Here is a 6283-nt window from a genome sequence, read left to right as displayed (position 1 = left end):
CCGGGGCCCGGGCGGGGTGGCCCGCTGGAGCCGGGCCGGGCCGAGCCGGGGGCGGCGCGGCCCGGGGGGCTCAGAAAGACAAAGAACAGTCCCGGCAACCAAATAAGGAAGTTGGAGCTGGAGGATTTCAGAATAGGAGCAGAGGGGGAGATGCCAGGGAAGCCGGGGAAGCAGTCTGTGTGCAGGGAGCTGCTCTCTCCTGTTTCCAGCGGAGCGCTGAATGCAGGGGATCGAGGCTTGTCCGTATCCTTCTGTGATCTTCAGCCAGCCTCAAGCTGTGTTTGTCATAGTTTCTCATGTTTCTGAAAGCTCTCTACAGATTTTTGTTTAGAAAGGAGGGGTCTTTGGCAGCCCCGTTGGTTAACAGACTGAAGATAAATGAGTCATCCTTTGCCAAGGGGAAAGAAGAGTCCCATTGCAGATAATTTTAGGCATTACAAAAACATGTTATCAGTTTTTGTCTACTGTAGTGTTCTAATGAAAATTTAGAAATTCATCTAGAAAGGGTACACAGGCACCCCTGAGAGTCAGAGGTGTCTTTGCAGTTAAGAGCAGTAGTAGAGAAAGAGAGAAAAGAAAGAAAATAAGTACTAGAAAACACTAAAACTGTCCGGACGATTTGGATAGAAAAGCACTTCATAACAACATAAAATATGGAAAAATGTTATGGGATTTCAGAAATGCAAGTTAGGTACTGGCTTAAACATAGGTGTAAAATTCATACCCTTGATCCAGTGTCGTGGGATGTTGTTTTACTTACTTATATGGGCTGAAGTTAAAAGGTCTTATTCCTGGTGGAAAAACACATGGAACACCATTCACTTTTTCACTTCAGACTCAAAGCAGGAAGAATCCGTACAACAAATATTCTGAAGGAAGAGCTGTAATCTCTGCTGAGTGTGTGAAACCTAGAATAGAGAAAACTAAATAGCTGTGTGCACAAGCTTCAGCAGTAACATTTAACATACTGGCCTGGTTTGCTCTGGTTTGAAAATGTAAGCTACAGAATGTGTCCTAAAGTCACAGCCTTTATAGCAAGCAATTACATGCACTGTGAGCTTGACATCCTGATGAAAGGAAGTAAGTTATGCCTTGATCTTGAAATTGTGACAAGATCCACTCATAAACAGCTACCGAAAAACATTTTAAATACTGTAGGAAAGCCTGGCTCAGAAGAAACAGCTTCTTTATCTTTCCTAACAGGCCTACAATTACAGCAGCTGTAAGTTACTGAAGTGTAGCTAATTGAAAGATACAACACATTCACTATTGCCATATTGGGGCCATTAAAGAAGGAAATGTACTGTTGAGATTTGAGTTCAGAACTGGGAAGGACTTGCAGGTGACATTCAAACTGCTGTGATCCTCTGTGACTTTTTTAAAGCCTTCTAAGAATTTTAGCATCTGAAGTGCAGGTAGACCTCTCATAAATCTATGGCAATGCTTGTAAAAGTGAGTTTCAGTATCACAGCTAAAAAGTGTTATGTCAGCTTTACTATGAAGTAAAGCCTGAGCAGTGAATGGGGTTTTTTCTAGATTATATTTTGTTATAATTAATTTCCAGACTCACACATTGCAGTATCAGTAATTCTGCAGGCCAGGAAATCTCATGGATTACTCATGGATAAAACAGACCAATCATATGGGGACTGAAGTATCTAGGAACTTTAAGGAAGTCATTGGGATACCTGACTTCTCCATATGCTTGTTTTCAACCATCACTGTTCCAGTTCCTTATTAGAAAGTGCCTACATAGTAGACCCACTGTTTTCCTCTGTGCTGTCATAGGGGCTGCACAATAAGTCTGATCAATATAATTTAATTTTTTACCCTGAGGACCTTTGCTATTTTAGTCTGAAAGGTGAAACAGTGATATAACAAAGAACACTTAAGTGTGAGTCACTTCATCACCATATATGTATGCGCAAATGCGAGTATACATGTGTTTCCACAAAAATGGTAACTTCTGCCTTATGAAAATTGACTCAGTAATAGAAACTTCTAATTTTTGTTTTTCTGTTGGTACTATTAGAAGTTTGGACAAAATTCTTGTTGTCATTGTTGTTGAATCTTGTTTTCCTAGATCAGAGACTGCATTATGATTTGCTATCAAGTGTTGACTCTAGCTGTGTTTTCCTTTTTGCAAAGCACATAACTTTAATAGTGTGTATTTGCAGAGTTGAAAGTGATGGGAAATGTTTGCCTAAATATTCTTTCTTGCAACAAACATGTGGTCTTTTATTTTTCAGAAGTGCTAAGAACAACAAAAGCCACAAATAGCTAGACACTTCCAGTTGAGACATTGTGAATTTCACCAAACAGAAATAGGACCAGACAAAGCAATTTACAGTTACTACCTCAGTGTCTGCCAACACCAGCCAAGTTAGGTAGAACAGAATACTTGAAATAATGCTAAATGCTTTGGACTGGCACATGTTTGGTAACTACCATTTCAGAGGTATAGTCAGTCACTTTTGATTTTGGGAAATCCTACTTTTGCATTCTGGCCTTCTAAAGAAATCTCAAACTCTCACGCATTCCAAGAAAATCAGTGTTCTGTTCCTGGCTTAGGAATCCACATTCAAAGCTATGCAGAAAATCTTTGACTGTTCTGTCAAAGTTTTGTCCCACAGTATGGGAGGTGATGTAGTCTTATGGAGATACTTGTTTTTGTTTTAAATAAAAAATTTACAATCTGCAATGGTTGGCATGCCAAGGCTTATTTTGCACAGCTAGTGTAAATGGGATGCATTTCCATTATGTAGGAAAAACAAGGAGATTGCTGAACTGGCCTCCATAGATCATTGAATTCAGTAAGCTGCATGTAAATCAGTTTGGAAGCTTGTAAACTCTTTCAATTCCCTCTTCTGGTCAGTCCTTTGGGTCTACTTTACTGACATTTCCATCTGAGTTTAATGATGTTGGAACTGTAATACGATGCAAAGCTGCATTGTAGCTAGCTGAATACTATTTGGGTTGATTTACAGGCATGCCTATATCCTCGCATTAATTTCCAGATTTTAAGACCAAACAAATCTCATGTCATGTGTGTCCCTCCTTAGAAAACACCATTTGAATCTCAATCACAACTTCTAAAAAGATCTCAGAATTTTTTAAGTTTAAGTTTCATTTGTTGGATTTTTTTCTTTTGTCAAAATATCCTGTCTTGATTTAAAAAATTTGAGACTTCTGGTCTTAACTAGTGTGATCAGAATTGCACACTCCAGTATGGCTTTAAATGTCTCAGTTAAGTCAGCAGCTACAATGCTAAATTTTTACATATCATAATGAGGGAAAATCAAGGAGGCAAAGATAAGAAAGGAAACAGAAGTGTAGGTTTTTGTACTTGGAAAACAGCTGTTGTTTTTATTTATAAAAAAATATATATGCTATTAAAATACACTTCCTTCTCTGAAGATATGCTGCAGGCAGAAATATTGTATTTAAATGCTACAAATTATTCTGTAATAGTTTAAGAATTTGACAGACTCTCTCGTGAAGTCCATGGAGTTATTTTCATTTATTTTCAGTCATTGCTGGGATGTGATTACTTTGTTAAAGGTTTTCTCCCTGCATTTTCAGCTTTTCTTTCCTGAAGGCATCCTTTTTAGTTTTTGTGCTTCAAACAATACTAATTTCATTTTATTTATGGGGTGATTTGAAAAGTAAATCTTAATTTTGTGAAGCATCTCAGAGTGTGAAGGAAAGCTAGCAAGAAAACTTCAGGCAGTTTGGTGTTTGCCTGCTTTACTAGCGACATCTACCATCATCTTCCCTGGCCCAGAGAAATTACTTGTTGGGCTCCTTTACTTCATTTTTCCAAAAGCTGTTTGTTATCATTATAATTATGTTTTAATTATTTCTTTTAAATATTAGGACTTAATTGGAGTTGTAGGCAATTGTCTTTTTATGTGTGAATTAGTTTCCCTCATTTCGGTTTGCCAGTCATGCTGTTGATATAGTTGGAAACTCCTTAAACCAGAAACAAATGTTCCTGGAACTGGAATTATAGGCAAAGTTGTTTACAAGAAAGAATCACAGATCATATTAAGTTAAGCATATGGTTTTGCTTCTTTTCTCTTTGGATCTTTATCTTGCAATGTGCCTCATGCTTGTTTCCCAGTAAGCTGAGCTTCATTTTCGCTTTCCATGCCCCAATAGCTGTGGAGTCAGAGACAAGCAAGTGTCTTGAACTCAGCTGCTGTGCACAAGTTGTCTCTGCTTTCATCTTCCATCACCATGAGCTGAACATACGCATGCACACATAGACATGAAATTCTTACGTGCAAAAATTTTAAGAGTTGTGACAGAAGAAATGTTGGAGAACATTTCTTGTTGCATCTCCAAATGTTGCATGTCTTTGATGCAGTATTATCTCAATCTTTTATAATCAAATACAAAGGAGAAGGTGCAGTTAAGAGATGTGAAGTCCAGGTAATGTTTTTCTATCACTGACTTTTCCTACTGTACATCAGTCTACTCTTTGTTGTGTGTGTTGCGTTATCTGCACCTGTTACAGGCCATAACAGAACTGTGTTCTGCTTTTTAGATAAAACTTTTGACAAGCATACCTACCAAAAATCATAGAGAGACCTGACCAGCCGTGAGTGATACTCCTTTTATCTTTGTACTATCTTAATACCATATGTATGAGCTGCCATTCTTCTTCCCCAGAATCATGTACCAGAATTGGAAACAGGGTGCTAGTGCAGCGCCAGCCTTCTGACTGCCAGGTCTTGGCATGCCACTCTGCTCTAGCAATGGGGAGATGCTTCATTTTCCCCACCCTTTTTCCTAATTGGCAGCATTCCTCTGTTCTTCCTGTTGTGTTCTGGAGGGACTGAGTGATGTAGAGTGAGTTCAGAGTCCTAAAGAGGGCTTAATGGTGAAAAGGTGTGACAGGGGTTGAGTAAGCAGAGAAATTTTCAGTGCTACCTTGTTTTGCATTGTCCACAGTGGAATGAAATTTCTCAGGTAGAGGTCTTGCTCATTTTGGATGTTCATACCAGTTGGGAGAAAAGAGTTATGGTGATGTTCTTGTAAACCAAACAGAATTCCAGGCATCCAGAGCTGATCTATAATACACGCTGATTGGAAACTGGAGCCTAAAGAAAGAGGATCACCCTTGCTTTCACCTGCCCTAAAAGTTTTTGACTGTCATCCAGGATGTTGAGCAGAGATGAAAGGCAGCATGTTTATACACATACTTGCTGCTTGTGAGGTAGTCAATGCAAGTGACACCACTGATCATCTCCATGGACTAAGCATGGAATGGAGAATAGTGATTTTATAGATGCTTCTTTTGAGATTATCTATCTTGATTTAAGCAGATGTTGAAGTAGATGTTACTAGTCATTAATTGTGTACTATGATTGCTTATAAAACTGATGTTGGCACGTAACCTGTAAGAAAGCAATCTGTGTGGATATGGACCAAGTGGCTTATAATAGGATGGGTATGAACCAACAAGAGAAATCTGGCACTCTTTGTCTCCTTGTGGGAAAAAAAGGAAGAAAAAAAAGAGGAAAAAGGAAGAATTATCTGCCTTCAAGTGAAAGCCTGTTGGAATATGTAGTAGTAATTAATGTATTTAGAGTAAGTGACACTCTGGAAGCTTTTGCATAATTAGATCACAAAACAACTAGATTTTTATATCATATAGTAAATTTTCTTGGATCACTGATGCTATTCTTTGGCAGGTAGAGAAGGCACAGGAGACTATGTGTAAAACAGATTACTACAGTGCAATAGCATGGTTTTTTTCTGAAAAAAGTTTTAAATTCAGCTTAATCTGAACACGTGGGGTCCTGGTAGTGATGAGTAGTGGCATGAGTGTTAATTTAAAAGAACACAGAAGTGTTAAAGGGCTGAGAAGAACAACTTGAGACATCGCTTCTGCAGTTGTACATTAAACGTGTAGCCCTCCCACCCGCTCTGTCATGCAGAGGAAGATGGTGTGGCAATGGTGGAAACTTTTGCCTCGCAGAAGAGCTGAAGTAAATTCTCTTTTGTGCAGCTGTATGGCAATATGGAAGAACCTGGGATGTTTCTCTAGGCTGTTGCAGCGCCTTGTCAAGTTTTTCTGCTGGCTATGGATGTTCCTGGAAGGAAAAAAAATTAATTTCCAGCCTGGCATCCGAGTATTTTTTGGCAAAAAGTGTACCACAGAGTCACAGTTCTCGCAGCTCCGAGGGAGTAACTAAGACTTAGACTGCGGCAGCGGGTAGAAACATCCCGATGGCGACTCGCTGCGGGAAACCCGCGGCTCGCCGCCCCTCCCCGC

The 6283-nt window shown here is 39.3% G+C and overlaps 1 protein-coding gene across 7 annotated transcripts in view; it reads left to right on the top strand.

Moving 5' to 3' along the window:
• PALLD (palladin, cytoskeletal associated protein) overlaps positions 1-6283 on the top strand; it is a 183930-nt gene that overhangs the window by 109954 nt on the left and 67693 nt on the right. The window lies entirely within an intron of this gene.

This window comes from Geospiza fortis, unplaced genomic scaffold (genome assembly GCF_000277835.1).
Source record: "Geospiza fortis unplaced genomic scaffold, GeoFor_1.0 scaffold40, whole genome shotgun sequence".
Lineage (NCBI taxonomy): Eukaryota > Metazoa > Chordata > Aves > Passeriformes > Thraupidae > Geospiza > Geospiza fortis.
The sequence above is the reverse complement of the archived record's forward strand: the minus strand, read 5'-3'. Positions and strand labels throughout refer to the sequence as shown.